The sequence below is a fragment of the Mytilus galloprovincialis genome, chromosome 4 (assembly GCF_965363235.1).
Source record: "Mytilus galloprovincialis chromosome 4, xbMytGall1.hap1.1, whole genome shotgun sequence".
NCBI lineage: Eukaryota > Metazoa > Mollusca > Bivalvia > Mytilida > Mytilidae > Mytilus > Mytilus galloprovincialis.
Window position 1 is genome coordinate 50,540,864 of NC_134841.1, and position 22,119 is coordinate 50,562,982.

The window sequence follows — 22,119 nt, forward strand, 5'->3', positions numbered from 1 at the left end:
TATTCACGAAAAGGGTTTAACCCCACTGAATAAAGGTCTGCCAACTCGCCCCACTTATAAAAAACATCTTGCTTCCTTTAAGTATGTTAAATTACTGATAGTTCGTATCCAGTCGTCCTGGTGTAGTGGTTGTGTCGTGGCTTGATATGCTAAAGGTCTTGAGTTCGAATCCCAGCATATACACTGGATTTTTTCTACGTGAATTTTGATAGATAGTCTTTTCCGTATAATGGTAATATTTAATTATAAGTTTTATAGTGGATTTGATATTCCCGCCAAAATGTTAAAGAACAAAGGAAAGCATGCATAACAAAGAAACTCAAACTAGGGTGATCTGGTAGGGGTGATCCGGCTCAGATCACCCCTGTTAGAACAAAGGAGCTGGGATGTAAGTAAAGTGTTTATTTTAGACTTTTGATAGTTTGGATAAATTTTTTACATTGTTATAAATCAAATATGAGAATTTGACCATGAATTTGACAGCTAGTGTCCCTTTAAATCTTGTAAGATCTCCATATCAACTGATTGCACGTATTTACAAGCATATTTACTGCAAATTTGATATAAATAATCCGAGACAAAATATTTAAAGCAAGGGGGAAATATCACTATGACGTATCTTCATTTTCATAGAAAGTCGTAAGATGAACTGTACATTACAATGGATGAAACGTGTGGTCTCCTGTTAGTTTGAAAGCCTACCAACCGCGTCAAGGTCAAAGAACCATATGGCAGGTGTTTCGTTTTTTTTTTTGTTTGGTTTTTTTTTTTTTATATATACTTATTGTTGTGCAATATGTTGACATACTGGATCATACTGCAATTTCATTTACATCACTTAATCAGATATGATGAGAGTACTAACTCACATTTTATAAAATATGCAACAAATAGATTATTTTGATATAAAACATCACAAGAATACGATCACTCATTAAGGTCAAACCGTGTTTGATTTTACTGTGGTCGGCCGCCGTGTATCTTGAATCAAGTTGTGTATCTAGACAACACTTGACGTTCGGCTACTTTGGCACTAATATACCAACTTATTTTCATAACTTGCATCGCCGGTTCAAACGAGAACAAGGTCATCCTAATATTGAAACTTTTATTTGGATTTCTTATGTTAAAATATATACTTTTTAAAAGTATTCCGTAATCCTATAAATGATAGAGTGTTTGGACTATTTGGATGGGGGACTAATGGGATGTTAGACCAATGAGATGTCTGATAATTTAGGAGTTGGGCTATATTGGTGTAGAAATATTGGGGTGTCGGGATATCAGAGCTGTATTTTAATTTGTAATCTAATAATTCTCATCGTCCAGACTTGGTTCATTTGTCAACATGTTCTTACAAAGATCACTTCCTTGGCAAGGGCATAACTCAGTGCAGCAGAGGTTTTGCTCAAAGCAGACACAAGATCTACTACAGATTGATTTACCTTTGCAGGAACAGACCAAATCTTGTAGAAAGTCGGATGACATCATACCAGTAAATAGAATTGGCATTGGACCGTTGCTGCCTTTTTGCCAACCAAAGTCATACGGAGAACCTATGTGGGGTTTTGCTTCGTGTGAGGTCATCCATACTTTTGCCTGAATGCTCGCTCTCAAGACATGTTGCTTGAAAGACGCTTCGCTTGGTGGAAGACGGACAAGAGCAGAGTCTTTGCTGGTCGCCACTCTGACACGCAATTTATTTAAATCATTTTGTCAAGATTTATACTTTCCCTTGGGATCATATAATCTTGCAACAAGTTTTCTTGAGGCGTTTATTGAAATATCAAGATCAGATTGAGCAAGCTGCATAAAATGTGATAGATCATCTGACGATGTTTTCAAGAGCTTATACATCGATTTTTTCCCTATCCCAAAAATAGAAGATGTTGCATCACAACCAGTTAAAGCATGGGCTGATGGCAAAAATTTACAAGTGATATTCTACAGGGAACTGCATAAATCATGCACTGGGATATACCGCCTACCATCCTTTCCGCTTGTTACTGTTCCCATAAAAAGCCATAGCTGATCCGTGTGTTGCAGATAATGTAAATAATGGACACAAAGAACTAAAACGTCCGTATCTGAACACCGTATAACTATTCTACCCCTTACATTAGAATTCCCGAACTGCTTGTCAGCATGTAGGGCATGTACTATGATACGGGTATCTGCTTCTTCTTGTGTGATGAACAAACACAAAGAATCACTTATTGTGTCGTTGGGGATCTTTTTAACTGCCTCAGGATTATGGAATGCTCCGGCCAGATATAGAATACGTCCATCAGCTAGAGCATTTTTTTTTTCGCTGTAAAATTGTGTTCTCCAAGGAAAGTGATGAGGACTTGCTTGTTTTTGCTGTTTGAAATAAACTTTTTCTAGTCAGGGATACTGCTTCCCTCGTTTACCTGATAAATTCGATGGCTAGCAGATGTTAAAGACCTTCGATCTCTTTCAGCAGATTTAATATATCGAAGACGTCTGTAATAGTTGCTGCTGTCGAAAAATGTAGAGATTGTTTTTGAATGTAAAACATACCTAGCTCACCAAAACTTGAAAACTTCTTAGCGTCCATAGATTGAACTACACCCATACCATCTCTTAAGGCTGTGAGGGAAATGTCAAAAAGAGGAAGAGCAAAAAGATGAACATATCTCATTTCCAAGTTCATGAGTGAGATCAGCCTTTGTACATTTTTTCATGGTACCGTCATCATGGAACAGAGAAGTCGGAATTGGTCCATTAGGGAAAGACAAAAGTTTTTCGACGGTTACATCATCTCTGCACTTTGTTAAGGCTAGAGCACGTCTAAAAATAAGTTCTGGGTTGATGTTTCTATATCACCTGATCTGCACTTCAGTTTTGTCTTTTTGTTCATGTCAGTAAAAGTCTTCATGTTTGATCGTTGAATTGGATCATTAAAACTCCCTTTTTCATTCGCAGACAAAGCTTTATCAACAAATTTTTTAAGCATTGAAGTGCCAGTAGTAACTGCTTTAAGTAAACAGTCTTGAACTTCTTTTGTTGCATGCAAGCCAGTTGATATATTGATTAATTCACGAGGGTGATCTTTAGTGTCAAAAGGGTTAATCATTTTATCCTTCATATGACCAATTAAATCCTGCACTTGTAGTTCATCTCTTTTCATGGAAGATGGTCTTTTTCATGGAAGATGGTATACTTTCGTCGTGTTTGACATCATCTTCATGAAGTATTCCGGATCTTGCTTTCAACTCTGCGGTGAAATGTCCTACAATATGCCTTGTTAGATTCCACCAGATGAGTGCAGACTTTTTTCTTGTTATACCAACAATGCCTCCATTTCCCTTGCTGTCTTTTATTACTGTTTTTTTCTGTTGCCATGTCACTCCACACCCCATTAAAAGTACCAGTCTTCTGACGAATAGCGAACAGACCAACACGAAAACTATTTTCAATTTCGGGAGGGAGATCAAGCATATCAAGTATATACTAGAACACACCCGTGATATCGCGGGTAAGTGACTGAATTAAAGTATATAACTCTGCGTCTGTCTTATGTTTGTTACCCCGATTTTGATTTATGTCCATAGATTCATGAGTTTTGAACAGCGGTATACTACTGTTGCCTTTATTTAGTATTGGGATTGTCACCTGATAAAGTCATGCAGATTATAAGATGCACAGTTTTCTCTGCTTTCAAAATATTTCTGTTTGAACCCGTCGAGCTGGAACTGATTAATCAATTATTATTAAAGGTAATATTAATTATTTGGAAAACAAAAGGTACTGGAATGGAGTATTTTTCAATCAACAGTATTATCCTATATCTATTAATTTAGTTATAAATAAAGTTGAATTCTTTGATTCGCTGTTTTATGTCATGCCCTTTAACAAATTGAAAACTGTACATATACGCCTTATTTTAAGTCCAGATTTTTAGAATTCGTATTGTCATCTTAGAAAGTCTTACCGCTAAATACTACAATAGGGAACAATTTTACAATGATTGAATTTACTAGTGTCAACACTGTGATTATGACCCGTGTATATAGCAAATTCCGAAATACACCGTTTGGTGGTGCACCTGTCAAATGAGAAACGTACAGATAAGGTAATAGGTAACAGGTGAATATACTATTAGTATCGGTATCGGATTCGACCCGGAACTTATTAATTATTGGCAATATTGATTATGTGGAAAACAAAAGGGTCTAGAGTGGTGTAAGTTTTAATCAACACCATTGTCCTATATCGGATATATATAAAATTGAATTCTTTGATTTGTCGTTTTTACCCCATGACGGCTGACAAATTGGACCTCGTTTTTTTAGTATTATAGATACTGGCATCCATCGAGAGTAGTTGTTTCTGTTGGTCACAAAAAGAAAAGGAAGCATTGAACGAGCTGAACTTAAATGGAGTGACCACAAGCCATCTCTTTCCGCTGGAATATTTTCTATCATGATGTCCATAGCTTGCAGAAACATATACCAGTATTGAAATGTTGCACAAATGGAACAACCCCAGTTTTTAAATCTTCAAGAAGAGGTGACAGATATGTCTCAAATAACGATTCAAATTTGGTGATATTCAGATTAAACGAAGGCGGGTCATCTGAAAAGCTACTATAGCATGTTTGGAGGCTATCCCAAAACTCATCAGGTATGTATCTTAAGTAAATCTCACGAGATGTGACGAGAACCCTCATTCTGGTCGCAGTTACCGGCCTAGCTGGACGTGTTCTATTTTCTCTCATAGAAGCCAGTGTTTTCCACTTTGTAGTGTTGCAGTGGCAACTCTAGGTTTAGGTTGGTAATTTAATTTTTTATTTTGGTACAACAGTTAGGAGGTATAGCCGGAAATTGTTTGGGATAATGTTAATTTAACTTGTTTTAACCTTTTAGTGGAGTTTGCCGTTTGAACGGTGTGTTTTTGTTGCTTTTATAGTTGGTCTGCCACGTGCGACTTTAAATGTTAAATATGGTATCTTTTACTATTTTGTGAACGGACTAGAATATTAAAAGGTTATTATTTACTGAATTCAGGTTATTTGGTAACTTATTCGAGTTGACCTTTTTTGGTGGTAAAATTAGTGCGTTGCTGCACAATGTGTGATTTGACATTCATGTGGTTTTATCTTTGGAGAAGGCAGACGGACATTTTGAAAGATATATATTTAAAAAAAAAAAAAAAAAAAAAAAAAAAAAAAAAAAAAAAAAAATTCTAACAGTGGGAAATATTAGCAATTTTTTAACGACCGTTGAGGTTGCAGCCCGTATGGTATTTGGGCGTATTGTGATTAGACGTATGTGTGTACAGTGTTACACGTGTGTAGTGTGTTATTTTGTCGGCAGCATGGTCTGCCTACAATATTTGTCGATGATTGGAAAAATTGTAAGTTATAACACCTCATATATTAGTTGAGAGGCTATTTGACTCCACACATAAGACTTCGTTTTACAGTTCTACTGTAGGTTCGTTTAGTTTTTTAAAAACAGGTGTATTTTCTTTGGAAATTATATTTTAATGCTGATTTATTTATGTTCGGTAATTTTCTATTTTAGCATTTAATTATGGCTGATCCACCACAGACGTCAGTGCAGGTGTTAAAGCACAAACATGGGTATTCAGGGGAGAAAACTATCGATTATTTTCTTACAAGTATTTTAAGTTATGACAAGTAGGAAATAACTATGCCGTTTCAATATTTCTAATTTAGGTTACTTATAATTATTTTAGAAATGATAATGTACATTTTTGAAGCCTGACTTTCCTCCTAAAGAGTGCTATAATCTCTTAGTGGATTTTTTTATTTCACGTGGGAGTGAGGCTGGGTATCTGTCTCTCTGATAGTTTTTTTAAATTCTTCTATTTTTCTAGGAGGTGTCTTTTCTAAAAGAAAACAAAAAGTTGAGGTTTGATCCTGATGTTCCAGAAAGGGAATTATCTGCTGGTTTTGATCCTGAAAAAGCTGTGGGTCGGGGTTTTTCAGAATTTTCGTGGGTTAATGCTATCGGAGAGATAACCCAGCCTTCCTCACACATTACATCTGCAGAAGAAGTGGCAAGAGGAGAAAGTTTTGATTTTGATTAACTGGTTTTTAGAGATCCAAATAACTTTTTAGCTGGTAGTTTAAGTAATAATTTAGCAGGATGGGAAGAAATTGATACCCCATCTGAGCATTTAGGTTGGATTAAAGATAGGGTAGACATTCACAGTATGTTTAGACATTTTGCTGGGAATTTCAAGGGGAAAAGTTATAACTCCAATATACCACCAACTTCTTATTTCCCAAATGCTTCAAATTGTAAGAATTTTGTAGCGTTTATAACTGAAACTTTAATGAGTAGAATAGCTAATGGGTCCATTTCTGTGGTAGGAAAGGTTGGGCAGTGTCAACCCCCTTATCTTGTGATGCCCATCACTATAGAGCCTTCCAAGCCAAGAATGTGTCATGATGAGCGGTTTTTAAATCTGTGGATTAAAGATCATCCGTTCACTCTTGATACTTTAAAGGATGTGCCTAGAGTTATTTCTGAGAATTCTTATTTATCTTCTTTAGATGACAAGTCTGGCTATGATCACATTTTACTGCATCCTCACAGTAAGATGTATTTTGGTTTACAGTTTGGTGGTTGGTTTATGGTTTATAATAATATTCTATTTGGGTTTAAAGCTAGTGCCTTTATATACCATACTACTGGCCTGGTAGCTATGAGCTATTGTAGATCTTTAAGTGTTCCTGGGTTGCTATACATTGATGATAGATTGGTACCAGAGTGGAAAGAGGACAGTACTGATAAGGCTGACCCTTATTATTTGGCCCTTAAAGGTTTATACATAGCCTGTCAAGTTTTAGTGAGACTTGGTTATTTCCTTAATTTGACCAAATGTGTTTTAACACCTACAAAGTGTAAATTTTTAGGAATATTGTGTGATTCCAGGAAAATGGCTTTCATTTTGTCCCAAGAGAAAAAGATATCTTTTTCTGAACTAAGGGAAAAAATTTTGGCAAATGATGAAGTAGCCCTTAAAACTTTACAAAGGTTTGCTGGGAAGTGTATATCATTTGTACTTGCAATCCCAGGATCAAGACTGTATTCTAGGGAAGTAAATAGGGCAGTTGGAATCGCATTTAAAAACAGCCGGCCGATAAAGATTTATAATGAACTAAGGGCGGATATTTCCATGTGGCGTTTTCTCGACAATTGGACGGGTTGTGCCCCCTGGCGCGATGAGAAACATCTTCAGGTTGTTTTGGCGTCAGATGCAACTCCTTATAAATGGGGATCTTTTTTGGTTCACCAAGGAAAGACTAAAGAGTTTGGTGATTTCTGGATTCAGGGCCAGAATTCTGAGGAAGCGATACATGTTAATGAGGCTTTTGCTTTACTTAATACATTGAAGTCTGTTCAATCTCAGTTAATGGATCATCGAGTCGATGCATTCTGTGACAATATGGCAGTAGTCAAGGCGTGGGAGAATCAAGGTGGTCGGGATCCCAGTCTGAATGCCGTATTGAAAGACATTTTTTATTTCACACATGAATTTAACATAAGTCTTCATGTGCATTTTATTGCTTTTGCTGATAAAGAATCTAGAAGGATGTCTAAAGCTGATGCAAAATTGTCAGATGAATATTGGAGGTTTGTTGAGGACAAGTTTGGTCCCCACTCCATAGATTTAATGGCTCTTGATTCAAATGTTATGCTTGATTCTAATGGTCAGCCTCTTAGACACTTCACGCCATTTCCCTGTAAGAGTTCTTCTGGGGTAAATATTTTTTCACAGGATATATCAAAAGAGATGAACCCATATGTTTTTCCGCCATTTCATCTCATATTTGCGGTATTTAGACATCTACAACAGTGTAAGGTTTCAAGATGTACCATGATAGTGCCTTCAATTCTGCCGAAACCAACTTGGTTTCCAATCATTTGGTTACATGTTGAAAAGTGGATTCTAAGGCTCTTCTGTACCCAACTGTAAAGGGATATGCTTTTGACAAAAAGGGTTTAATTTGGGATTTACTTGTGTTAAGGCTTAGTTTTTAAGAGCTATATTTTTGTTCTTTTAGGCAAACATCCCTAGAATGTGGATGCCACCTGAACGCTGCAGTGTATGTAATCATGTGAACGACTATGGTTTTAATTTTTGTCAATCCTGTGGTCGAGACAATCTAGGACAACAGACTGGACTAGATAATGGAGACCGACTATATTGTAGAAAAGCGTTTAGATTACTTAAATCTTATGATTTCCAGTTCAGAATACATGAGAAAAAAGTCTGCTTTAGAAAAACAATTTGAACTGTTTCTAAAATCTTTGGGAAAATGCGTTCTGACAGCCACTCCTAGGGATGTTACACGATTTTTTGTTCACAAGGATGGAAAAGGTAAAACCCAGATTCATGATTTGAATTGTAAAAATTTGGGGAAGTTTGGTACTTTCACTTGTAACTGCCCTTGTAGATTAGCAGCTGGCACAGTTAAGTCAGATTTAGGACAATTGAAATCAATCTTTGAATTAAGTGGAAGGGGGGATAAATGGTATGATGCCACATCAGGTGGAAATCCTGCTTGTAGTTTGGAGGTGAAAAACTATTTGAAAGCCATTCAGTTAGAACAAGCAAAATCTCATGTGCAGCAAAAACAGGCAAAGCCATTATTTCTAGGGAAGTTGAAATCGGTATGTGAATATTTGGATGCTAGATTACAAAATCCAAGTTTATCTTTAGCTGAGAAGACACCATGTTTTTTGGTTTAAATGTGTAGTGTTACGATTTTTGTAATCATTGGGAGATAACTTTAAAAATTTCAACATCAAGAATTTGATAAAATTTTAACATTTAGAATCTAATAAGATTTTCTATCTATATACTGAGAGAAGTTTGTTTTTACAGATGTTTCCTGGTGATTGTTTCCTTAATATTTTCAAGGTCCTTTGTTCATGTACTAAATTTCTACTTTCTATTATGTTTATTTCAAAGGTTAATATTTTGCAACATTAATATGATTTTTTCAATATGTTTATAATCTTTTTATTTTATGTTGGATCATCTTGAAGAACTTTTATAGTACATGATTTTCCCGGTATATTTTACTTTTCAGGAGCATCTCGGTTATTATGGTTATCTTTATTATAAAAGTATAATGGAAAAGTTTGATAATAAAATATTTCATTCTAGGGTATGATACTTTGATGATTTTATTTATCTCCCTTAGATTATAGTCAGTACATGTTAGTTTATTTTTTGTGATACAATAAGAAAACTATGTGTTGGGGACTGAATATCATACTGAAATCTACAATGTATCTTTGATATGAATCTTTATTACATGAATGTTAATATTTCATATGCATTTTTGTTTATGCATTTACATGTAGATATCTACTGTATTTCATGAATAAATTGGTATTTTGTTAATGGTTGTTTCTTTTTAATGATTATAAGTTGTGGGTTGAGTATTGGGGGGATTTGAACTTATAATCGTATAGTTATAGACATTCAAGAGGAGATAGAGATTAACATGATGTTTAGTGGGAAGTTTTTATCCATCTTCACTCAATACTAACTATACTTAGTCACATTGAGTGTATTTGCTTAGGATAGTTCAGTAAGAGACATAGTAGCCTCCATACACTAAAGTGAGACCTCGAACAGACCTATTAAACTGTTTTCCAAATAACATTTGATCAACCGTGCCTGCTGCATACACACCAGAATCAACAAACAGATCTGTGAGACCTCCGTCACCCCAGAGATTTCCAACAGATGCTATGAAGCAAGATAAAGCATGGATGCCACCTAGGCGTGTAATATGATCAGGAAATTCCAAAGGGTTCGCCCACTTTATTTGCTGAGCGATTGCATATAGTTGTTGGTCAAAGGTTTGGACAGAGACCTTTTTTGATCGGCTTTTTTACACATGTCAACACATCTTTTCATCGTAGTATAGACAGTTGCCATGTCACTTGGTTTTGCATCAACTATAGGTGCATATGCTACAGTACTGACAAATAAACAGTGTTTTGAAATTGCTTTGTGATACCCGGTTCAAAATGGTATAATTTGTTGATCGGTGGAATTAGGGAATACTATTGGGAACTGTAAAGGGTTTCTAGATAAAAGTCTTAGAAATACCCACGAAAAGTTGGATATTTCTGCATTTAAAACATTGCAGGAAGTAATTTGCTTATACGCATTTTCACGCCGAGTAGGTTCTACCCTTTCTTTTGGTCTACTGAAAGGAAGACAACGAATAAGGGAAGATGTTTCCTCCGTAACAGGCAGTGAAAGTTCTGGGCCACGTGCTATCCTTATATCCACAACTGGGGGATCGGTGGGTAATGTCATTACTTGAAACACAGCCCTAGCCATTGAATGGAATGTATCTTTCCCATCTATTGTTTCTGTCCTCACGTGGACATTGTCTGCACCTTCTTGGATAAGGTTTGACCCCCCCCCCCCCCAGAGGAAGATATAATACCATGCGGAACGTATGCCCCATCTTCAATTTTTTTAATCTCATGATCTGCCAAACTTGTTAAATATCGTCTTACTTCATTGTATGACGCGCAAAACCCATGACTGTTTAATGTATCTATAAGAGTTTTTGATCCATAGATATGGTGCATTTGTAATGAAACCTAAATGAAAAGGAGTAAAAGAATGTCTTTTTATAGATACTATATATTCTGCTAAAGCCATACATTTACGAACCTTGTCAATAAGTAATTCGTACTCTTTATTAACTGCCGCGTGTGCGCCATCATCCAAAAGAAAATACATAAATGTTTTTAAAGCAGGCGGCATAATTGCAATTGAATGATCGAGTGAAGTGTCTTTAGATAATGGATACTCATCACATTGGATAACAACTTCACTAATCTGCTTCCGTAAAATAGTAGCAGCTGCATGAAGCATTTGCTCTTCAGTGCAAACAGTTTCACAATCACTGCTCGGATCTTTAAATTGGACAGACTGTATGTCACATTTTATACGGTTAACCGTCTTTACGGCATCAGACAACGTTATAGAGCTACTATATACAATATTGGACATACCTTGGCCTTGTTGAGGCTGTATGACTATCGACTCACCAAAATATATTTTAAGCTTTTGTTGAAGCCGATAGGTAGTGTAGCTTTCTCGGCAATCCTCGGGCAGAAATTGAGTAAATTTCTCAAGCAAAGTTGTTAACAAAAATACTTTCTTGTGTACAGTTAAGTCATCTTTAACTGTAGAAACAAATGTAATAAAAGCTGTTTCATGTTCAGAATTAAATTGCTCTGTACTTTCAATATTTCATAATGCAAGCTCCATGGTATATAGCTTGATCAGTAAAATTCTCGTGAGTTATTTTGTAAATCATATCATTTTCAAAGATATGTGTAGCAACACTCAATACAGCTTGAGTTCTCTCCTCAGAGGATACCTTATGAAGTTGTTTGACTTGCTTAAAGGCTTTACATTTATATTTTGTTTGACTTGCTTAAAGGCTTTACATTTACAAAATATACAAACAGTTGTAGATCTATTCGCCCTCGTTGATATATGAGTAGACTGGCGCAGTGGAATTAGTACTTGTAGTACACAGACTTTGTCCAGACAAAACAGAAGACGATAAGTTGTGCTTAATAGTGAGAGGTTTATAGCAACTCTTGTGATATTTTGTTCTTTCAAATGGGTTGTTTGCAATTTTGTCATACTCATCGACCAGTCTTCTGTATACTTCATCTTTTCGTTTTTCCACTGCGGTGATAAAACTTGATCTTCCTTTCAATGTTGAACTACATAGCTTCTCTGAAGTAAAAACCTGACATACTATGCATCTGTGCCAATCAATGGATAGTTTTTGCTTTTTAGCAGAAGAAGGGTTCATTTTAACTGGACTATGAAAATTCGACATGACGCGGAAAATGTTCAACAATTTTCCGATACGATTCCTTGTTTAGTAAAGGGTGAATTCGACAGAACTAAAAAAATATGTTTTAATTTAATTAAATCTTAATTTCGGATGATTTTATATTTAGTTAAGCAACTTTAAAGTACTGGAACAGTTTTAAATAGAAATAGAACCGTTGAAATATGATTTATCGCACTCTAACACGGAAATCGACTAACAAATACAGTCAAAGCCGATAACGAAGTAGATGAGGAATTCCGGAAACTAAAGTAATTTTACTAACATTTTAAAATGAATAAAATTCAAGATTTTAGGAACTTTTTTAATAAAATCTTGCTCTTGGATGAAAAAACGATAACTGATCAGTAATTTAGTTTGTTCTAAACGAATTGAGTGCAAATACATTTAATATACGTCAAATGGTAGACCTCAAAATGTCAAATAATTTGAAGGAATGCAAAAGCACGCAGACTTGCAGTTGTAAATATTGTTTTTCAATAATTTAAGAATCTAATTCACTAAATTATTCTGCCAAAAAGAAGAGATAAGTCCAATTTCCTTTGCTTGAACAAGATGTCGTAATTTAAAAATGATCAAGTAGTTTTGGAAATTAATGTCAATTTTACAAAAACTGCACCGTACGATTTTTGTGCCGACCGGGCAAATTCAAAGTTAAAATTGATGAAGTTTCGGTTTGACACTGTTAACTCGTTAATGTGCTGTTTCGCGGATTCGTCTTGTATGTAGCACGTAAAAGTGGAGAGTTCCTTATCCTCAAGTCCTTGAAATGGAAATTAATACATTTGTTTCTTCTCAATAACCTCCTTCATTCGTTCACAGTCTCTCTGAATTTTTTATTTCGACTTCTGCATTGCTTAACGTGAAAATTGCACATACGGGCAAATATCCATGATGTCTGCATTTTGTAACAATAAGCGTTCAATGTCTTGCCGCAATATTTGCACAGAAAATCCTAAACAGGTTTCTTCTTTTGTTATCGGAAACGGATGTCCATTTCTGCAAGGCTGATAAATCAAGGTTCCTTCCATTCTGTTGCTTCTGGAGGTATGCACATACTAGTTTGGGGAAACTAGCTCAAGATCGTGCCGCGGGTACCTCCACCAATATATAAAAAATTAGCCGTGTGTTAGGTGAGTGCATTAAAGTCGTTAACTAGACGTCTTTTTCAAATATCACACTCGCCTAATGCTGACTTAAGATTTTACCACATATTTCACTGACTTAAGATTTATGTGTATTCGAATTTTTTCCGTCAGTTAGGAACATCGTCACTTCCGTTCCCAGATGGGATAAAAAAAAAAGAAGGTGTAGCTCTTATTCGCGTAGTGCTCTTCCCTTTAATAGGTTATATTTAGTGTTGTGAACGGTTAACCGGTCGAACGACCGAATACCGAATACCAAAAACGCTAACCGGTTAACCGGACTTTTTTTCAATTTTGATAGATTTGATATATATTTGTATTGAAATCAACAAATAGTTATTTTTTATTTAAAAAATGGCGTCGAGGTAATTAATTTGACAGATCAGTTGTCCAGTATATTGATGCTATTGTTAATCGTAAAAACATGAAATTAATTAAAGCTCGAGGCAGGATCTTAAAGAAACATAATTAGTACACATGTGTTTTTAACAGTAACTTTAAATCAGTAATGGGATTAAATTTTACTAATTACTTCATTATTTCATTTTTGATCTAATATTGTGTAAACCTACATCTAAATGTGCAACCTCCGTAGTGCAAGGCTTGGTCTTACATTAAACGAAATGCTAACTCAATAATTGTGAAATGCAAACCAGTGTTAATGTACCCAATGTATACGTGATAGTACGAGTTACATGCTTTTAAAAAGAAACAAGCAAACAAAGTAGAGAAACATATCGTACGGTGACCTATAGTTGTTCATTTCTGTGTCGTTTTGGTCTCTTGTAGAGAATTGTCCCATTGGAAATCATACCACATCTTCTTTTTAATAATAAATAATTGAAACACTCCACATTATTTTCGGAGACAACAAGAGAAAAGGAAAGAATAATCGGTTTCAGACATATTCCATTCTACGAGATCAAGAAGTTTTTTTTTTTTATTTTTCAATCTAAAGTTGGTACAAACACTATTATAGTTGATACGGTGTATTTGATTACGATAAAAGTCAAACTTCGCCAGGAATCCTCACAGGTAAGCCTTATAATGCCAAAGGACAAACTTCAATTCAATAAGCGTACATTTATGACTTGGATGAAAGGTTGTCAAATTGACACTCATACCACATCTTATCTATGTGTAGGATACTATTGATAAGGCTTTCAAACACTAACTTAAACTACCGGTTAACCGGTTAATCGGTCGAACGATTATCCGAGTAACCGGTTAGGAAAAAGTGTACGATTTGACAACACTAGTTATATTACATATTACTACACTGTCTCTGTTGTTATTTCTTTACCTTTGCCATCTCTTGATTTTCTTGACTTTTACAAGTTAATATTGCAAGGTTATATTCATTTGGGATGTAAAAGTATACAGTATTATTTAAACACTATCAAACTGCTATTTATTTGGGATGCTTAAATACGTATAACCTGGAGTTTTCCGCGTTATAGTAATTCAAAGACGGAATACCAATACTTTTAAACTTTATTAACAAGGACCGGCAGTACCAGACCTAAGACCTAAACTGACCACAAAATAACATATAAAAGCATATATAAAAACACAGTTACTATAGAAAAGGATTAGTGTCCAACGGATTAATTTGTCATTGTCAGAGTGATTTCCATCACGACAACATATATTTTTAACAATAAAATTAATTAAACACAAAGATACGTAAAAGGTTGATAAACGGATTAAAATATGTTGTCTGAACTTGATTTATTTATAGTTCCCAATTGTCCAAATTTTCGTGGTTATAATCGCCACTACTCCACGTAAACTTGGTCTCCGAGTTTGCCGAATTGAATATATTTTACTTGGTTATCTTCGTGGGTAACCTCCTCTTCGTGGATGTTGATGCGAGTTGTTGGGATAGTTTGAACGTAAACTTTTATTTTGATTCTCGGCGACTGAGAGTTCAGAAAGCAAATCTTGATATTCACGTATATAGTCAATATGTTGTACTTTTAGTCGCTGAATTTAAGGGTGACTGGGGAATAGAAATATGGTCACTTGGTCTTCTTCCGACCGGCAGTAAAACGCTTGCCGAAGTGGGGCGTCCGTTTGGCTGTGCGGGATGTATCAAGTTCGCAGTCACGTCCGGTCAGATTGGGGACTTTAAATCCGATGCCTCGTGTAAAGAGAGTGCCACACTCTTTGCACGTTAAGAACCCTTGCAACAACTCTTTGATGGGTCCGTAGGTGGCCTGTTACAAGGCAAAATTTCTGTCCCTATCCAATATACCCTCATTTTCCAGTGGCAGTCCAAATTTCCCCAACCATCATCCTATCTTGAGTTAGTTAAATTATGGTTTACCTTATTTAACCGCACGATTTCCTTTTCAAAATTTTCAGTTCTACTTGTATGCTCGGCTAACTCACGTTCGATCTTCTAAATTATCCGGCCATGTTCTAAACGTTCCAAATTTAATTTGTTCAAATTGTTCCTTAACATCACATTATCTTTCACTACGGTATACAATTTAAAATTTTCAGACTTAAGCACAGCGATTTCTTTGGTGAAGTTTCGGTTAGACACTGTTAACTTGTTAATGTGCTGTTTCGCGGATTCGTCTTGTATGTAGCACGTAAAAGTGGAGAGTTCCTTATCCTTAAGTCCTTGAAATGGAAATTGAGACATTTGTTTCTTCTCAATAAACTTCTTCATTCGTTCACAGTCTCTCTGAATTTTTTATTTCGACTTCTGCATTGCTTAACGTGAAAATTGCACATACGGGCAAATATCCATGATGTCTGCATTTGTAACAATAAGCGTTCTATGTCTTACCGCAATATTTGCACAGAAAGTCCAAAACAGTTATCTTCTTTTGTTATCGGAAACGGATGTCCATTTCTGCAAGGCTGATAAATCAAGGTTCCTTTCATTCTGTTACTTCTGGAGGTATGCACATACTAGTTTGGGGAAACTAGCTCAAGATCGTGCCGTGGGTACCTCCACCAATATTGTGTCGTTGTTCTCCTCTAATATTTAATGCGTTTCCCTCAGTTTTAGTTTGTTACCCCGATTTTGTTTTTTGTCCATAGATTTATGAGTTTTGAACAGCGGTATACTACTGTTGCCTTTATTTGTAACAAATTAACTGTCGTCACCTTTGAAATTTTAGAATTGTACCAGGTCATATTGCACATTACTATTTTTATTTGAAGCATCTATGCAATCTCTGTTGAATGTAGCTATATAATCTAAATCATCTTTGAAATTTTTTTATAGTACAAGCGTCTTTGTGTTCAGTCCACTAAGGTCTTCAAGCCATCAAGACCAGTGTTTTCCATTTAATATTGCCACTGAAGCAAACGTAAAAAAAAAAAAACCGAATAAAAGAAATGGCCACCCATGTCTTTTATGAAACTCTCTAAGGCAAATATAAAATGAGCACCGAGGTCTTCAGGCAGAAAGGCTAGCATTCTCAATATAATATTGCCACCAATGCAAATGTAGGTTAAAGTTATGTTAAATAATTCATTTGCCGAAAACACTAAATGTGGAGAACGACCCTCTCACAGCTTGGATGTTGAAAGAATGGGGATGTATTACATGTACTTCCGCCATATATATCAACCAACAAGGTTACCTTGCCTGTGTAGAGATAGTGCCACGTACGGGGATTTTCTCGCTGTGTTGAAGACCCATTGAAGGCCGTCGGGTTTATGTCTCTTTGACATGTTTCCCATTTCCATTTTCAATTTTATTATATGGCCAAAATTGTCAATTGACCCCATTGGGAATTATTGCCCTTTAAAGACGTTTTTCACAATTTCATCTATTAGGATTTCTTTAAAAATATTCTCTCTTGAAAATGCTGATTAAATTTTCAGCCGAACATTTACTGTTTCAAAGTATCTTATATAAATTTTGTATTTTCTTTTCTTGTACGTCAAGTAAAATTGCCACTATGGCTTAAATGGAACATAAGAGTCAAATGCATTTATTTATTTACTTTTTATTTTTGAAGAAAAATGACCAATATTAAAGTATTTAAATGGCATTTTAAAGCCACTCATCAATACGTTTTGAAAAGCAAAAATAACATTGATGAAAGAATTAATAAAAAATAAATACGGGTGAGTGATTCTTAGCAAGAAAAAACGGAATTGTTGAAACTAAACATTTCCTTTATATTACATAATGAAATGATTATTACATGCTGACTAAATCTTTGACTACATACATCACAGTCAATAGATTTATCGATTTTTTTCCATCACTTAGGGACATCGTCACTTCTGTTCCCAAATGGGATAAATAAAAGATGTAGCTCTTATTCGCGCAGTGCTCTTCCTTTAGGTTATATTACAGATTACTACACTGTCTTTATTGCCATTTCTTTACCTTTGTCATCACTTGATTTTCTTAACTTGTACAAGTTAAAATCGCAAGGCTATATTCAGTTGGGATGTACAAGTACAATTTACTTAACCTTTGCCAAAATTTATTAGTGTTATTAACACTATCAAACTGCTATTTATTTGTGATGTATGAATACACAGCCTCTTATCTTATTATTTAACCGTTGTCAAATTTGATATATTATACCAGCTTAGAATGGTCAGTGCTTATTTCAACGCACTCCAGTCAATATGTTGTAACAAATTAACTGTCGTCACCTTTGAAATTTTAGAATTGTACCGGGTCATATTGCACATTGCTATTTTTATTTGAAGCATCTATGCAATCTCTGTTGAAATTTTATTATAGTACAAGCGTCTTTGTGTTCGGTCCACCAAGGTCTTAACGCCACCAAGGCCAGTGTTTTCCATCTAATGTTGCCACTGAGGCAAATGTAAAAAAACGAATAACAAAAATGATCTAGGTCTTTTATGAAAACACGAAGGCAAATACAAAATGAGCACCGAGGTCTTGCAGCAGAAAGGCTAATATTTTCCATATAATGTAGCCACCAATGCAATGCAAGTTAAAGTTGTATCAAATAATTCCTTTGCTGAAAACACGTCGAGAACGACCTTCTCACAGTTTAGATGTTGAAAGAATGAGGATGTATCACATGTACTTTTGCCATACAAATCAACCAACGAAGTTACCTTGACTGTGTAGAGATAGTGCCTTTGACGGGGATTTTCTAGCTCTGTTAAATACCCATTGAAGGCCTTCGGCTATCTTCGGCTCTTTGGTCGGTTTTTTTTCTCTTTGGAAAGTTCCCCATTTTCATTCTCAATTTTATTATATGACCAAAATTGTCAATTTACCCTATTAGGAGTTATTGCCCTTTAAAGACGATTTTTCACAATTTGTTTATCTATTTTTGATTTCTTTAAAAAATATTCTGTCTTGAAAATGCTGATTACGAACATTTACTAAATGAGTTTCAAAGTATCTTGTATAAATTTTGTATTTTCTTTTCTTGTACGTGAAGTAACATTGCCACTATGGCTTAAATGGAACAAAAGAGTCAAATGCTTTTGATTATTTTATTCGCTTTTTGAAGAAAAATGACCAATATAAAAGTATTTAACTGGCATTTTAAAGCCACTAATCAATATGTTTTAAAATGCAAATATAAAATTGATGAAATATTAAATAAAAACGAAACCAAATACTGGTGAGTGATTCTAAGCAAGAAAAAAGGGAATTGTTGAAACTAAACATTTCCTTTACATTACATAACGAAATGTTTATTACATGCTAACTAAATTGTTTCCTACATACATCGCAAACACGATATTTATCTCAATTCGAGTTCAATGTTTTCCCGTCAGTTAGGGACATCGTCACTTCCGTTCTCAAATGGGATAAATAAAAGGTGTAGCCGTTATTCGGGCAGTGCTGTTCCTTTAGGTTATACATGTATTACATATTACTACACTCTCTCTGTTGCTATTTACCTTTGTCATCACTTGATTTTCTTAACTTGTACAAGTTAAAATCGCAAGGCTATATTCATTTGGGATGTACAAGTAAGCAGCCACGTTCAATTACTTAACCTTTGTCAAAATCTATTATTATTATTATCTAAACCCTATCAAACTGCTATTTATATGGGATGTATAAATACGCAGCCTCTTGTCGTATAACTTTAGCGTTGTCAAATTTGATATATTATACCAGCTTAGAATGGTCAGTGCTTATTTCCACGCACTCCAGTCAATATGTTGTAACAAATTAACTGTCATCACCTTTGAAATTTTAGAATCGTACCAGGTCATATTGCACTGTGTTATTTTTATTTGAAGCATCTATGCAATCTCTGTTGAATGTAGCTATATAATTTAAGTCATTATTGAAATTTTATTATGGTTCAAGCGTCTTTGTGTTTGGTCCACCAAGGTCTTAAAGCCACCAAGGCCAGTGTTTTCCATCTAATGTTGCCACTGAGGCAAATGTAAAAAAAAATTAAAAAAAATCTAGGTCTTTTATGAAACCACGAAGGCAAATATAAAATGAGCACCGAGGTCTTGCAGCAGAAAAGCTAATATTTTCTATATAATGTTGCCACCAATGCAAATGTAAGTTAAAGTTATATCAAATAACTCCTTTGCCGAAAACACTTGGAGAACGACCTTCTCACAGCTTAGATGTTGAAAGAATGAGGATGTATCACATGTACTTTTGCCATACAAATCAACCAACGAAGTTACCTTGACTGTGTAGAGATAGTGCCTTTGACGGGGATTTTCTAGCTCTGTTAAATACCCATTGAAGGCCTTCGGTTATCTTCGGCTCTTTGGTCGGGTTTTTGTCTCTTTGAAATGTTCCCCATTTTCATTCTCAATTTTATTATATGGCCAAAATTGTCAATTTACCTTATTAGGAGTTATTGCCCTTTAAAGACGATTTTTCACAATTTGTTCATCTATTTTTGATTTCTTTAAAAAATATTCTGTCTTGAAAATGCTGATTAAATTTTCAGCCGAACATTTACTGAATGAGTTTCAAAGTATCTTGTATAAATTTTGTATTTTCTTTTCTTGTACGTGAAGTAACATTGCCACTATGGCTTAAATGGAACATAGGAGTCAAATGCTTTTTATTATTTTATTCGCTTTTTGAAGAAAAAAACCAATATAAAAGTATTTAACTGGCATTTTAAAGCCACTAATCAATATGTTTTAAAATGCAAAAATAACATTGATGAAAGATTAAATAAAAACAAAACCAAATACGGGTGAGTGATTCTAAGTAAGAAAAAAGGGAATTGTTGAAACTAAACATTTCTTTTACATTACATAACGAAATGTTTATTACATGCTAACTAAATTGTTTCCTACATACATCGCAAACACGAGATTTATCTCAATTCGAGTTCAATGTTTTCCCGTCAGTTAGGGACATCGTCACTTCCGTTCTCAAATGGGATAAATAAAAGGTGTAGCTGTTATTCGGGCAGTGCTGTCCCTTTAGGTTATACATGTATTACATATTACTACACTCTCTCTGTTGCTATTTACCTTTGTCATCACTTGATTTTCTTAACTTGTACAAGTTAAAATAGCTAGGCTATATTCATTTGGGATGTACAAGTAAGCAGCCACGTTCAATTACTTAACCTTTGTCAAAATCTGTTATTATTATTATTATTATTATCTAAACACTATCAAACTGCTATTTATATGGGATGTATAAATACGCAGCCTCTTGTCTTATTACTTTACCGATGTCAAATTTGATATATTATACCAGCTTAGAATGGTCAGTGCTAGCTTATTTCCACGCACTCCAGTCAATATGTTGTAACAAATTAACTGTCGTCACCTTTGAAATTTTAGAATTGTACCAGGTCATATTGCGCATTGCTATTTTTATTTGAAGCATCTATGCAATCTCTATTGAATGTAGCTATATAATTTAAGTCATTATTGAAATTTTATTATAGTACAAGCGTCTTTGTGTTCGGTCCACTAAAGTCCACCAAGGTCTTAAAGCCACCAAGGCCAGTGTTTTCCATTTAATGTTGCCACTGAGGCAAATGTAAAAAACGAATAAAAAAAAGATCTAGGTCTTTTATGAAACCACGAAGGCAAATATAAAATGAGCACCGAGGTCTTGCAGCAGAAAAAGCTAATATTTTCCATATAATGTTGCTACCAATGCAAATGTAAGTTAAAGTTATATCAAATAATTCCTTTGCCGAAAACACGTTGAGAACGACCTTCTCACAGCTTAGATGTTGAAGGAATGATGATGTATCACATGTACTTCCGCCATACATATCAACCAACGAAGTTATCTTGACTGTGTAGAGATAGTGCCTTTGACGGGGATTTTCTAGCTCTGTTAAATACCCATTGAAGGCCTTCGGCTATTTTCGGCTCTTTGGTCGGGTTTTTGTCTCTTTGAAATGTTCCCCATTTTCATTCTCAATTTTATTATATGGCCAAAAGTGTCAATTTACCCTATTAGGAGTTATTGCCCTTTAAAGACGATTTTTCACAATTTATTTATCCATTATGATTTCTTTAAAAAATATTCTGTCTTGAAAATGCTGATTAAATTTTCAGCCGAACATTTACTGAATAAGTTTCAAAGTATCTTATATGAATTTTGTATTTTCTTTTCTAGTACGTCAAGTACCATTGCCACTATGGCTTAAATGGAACAAAAGAGTCAAATGCATTTGATTTTTGTTGATTTTTGAAGAAAAATGACCAATATAAAAGTATTAAAATGACATTTTAAAGCCACTCATTAATACATTTTGAAAAGCAAAAATAACATTGATGAAAGATTTAAAAAAAATAAACACGGGAGAGTGATTCTTAGCAAGAAAAAAGGGAATTGTTGAAACTAAACATTTCCTTTATATTACATAATGAAATGTTTTTTTTTTTTTCTGACTTAAAAATTAAAATGATTAAAACCCATTTTTGTGGTTAATAAATCATCATTTGTTTAATAACAAGGTTGTCTTTTAATAAACGCCTGGCAATATTATCCAGTGCACTGTGTTTTTTGTCAGTTCCATCAACATCATTATTCTGTTTAATAGAGAATTCTATAACTTAATTATTTAACATCTTCAACATTTCTTAATCATCTCATTTAAGATGTTTCAATTCTTTCATATCACCAGGACC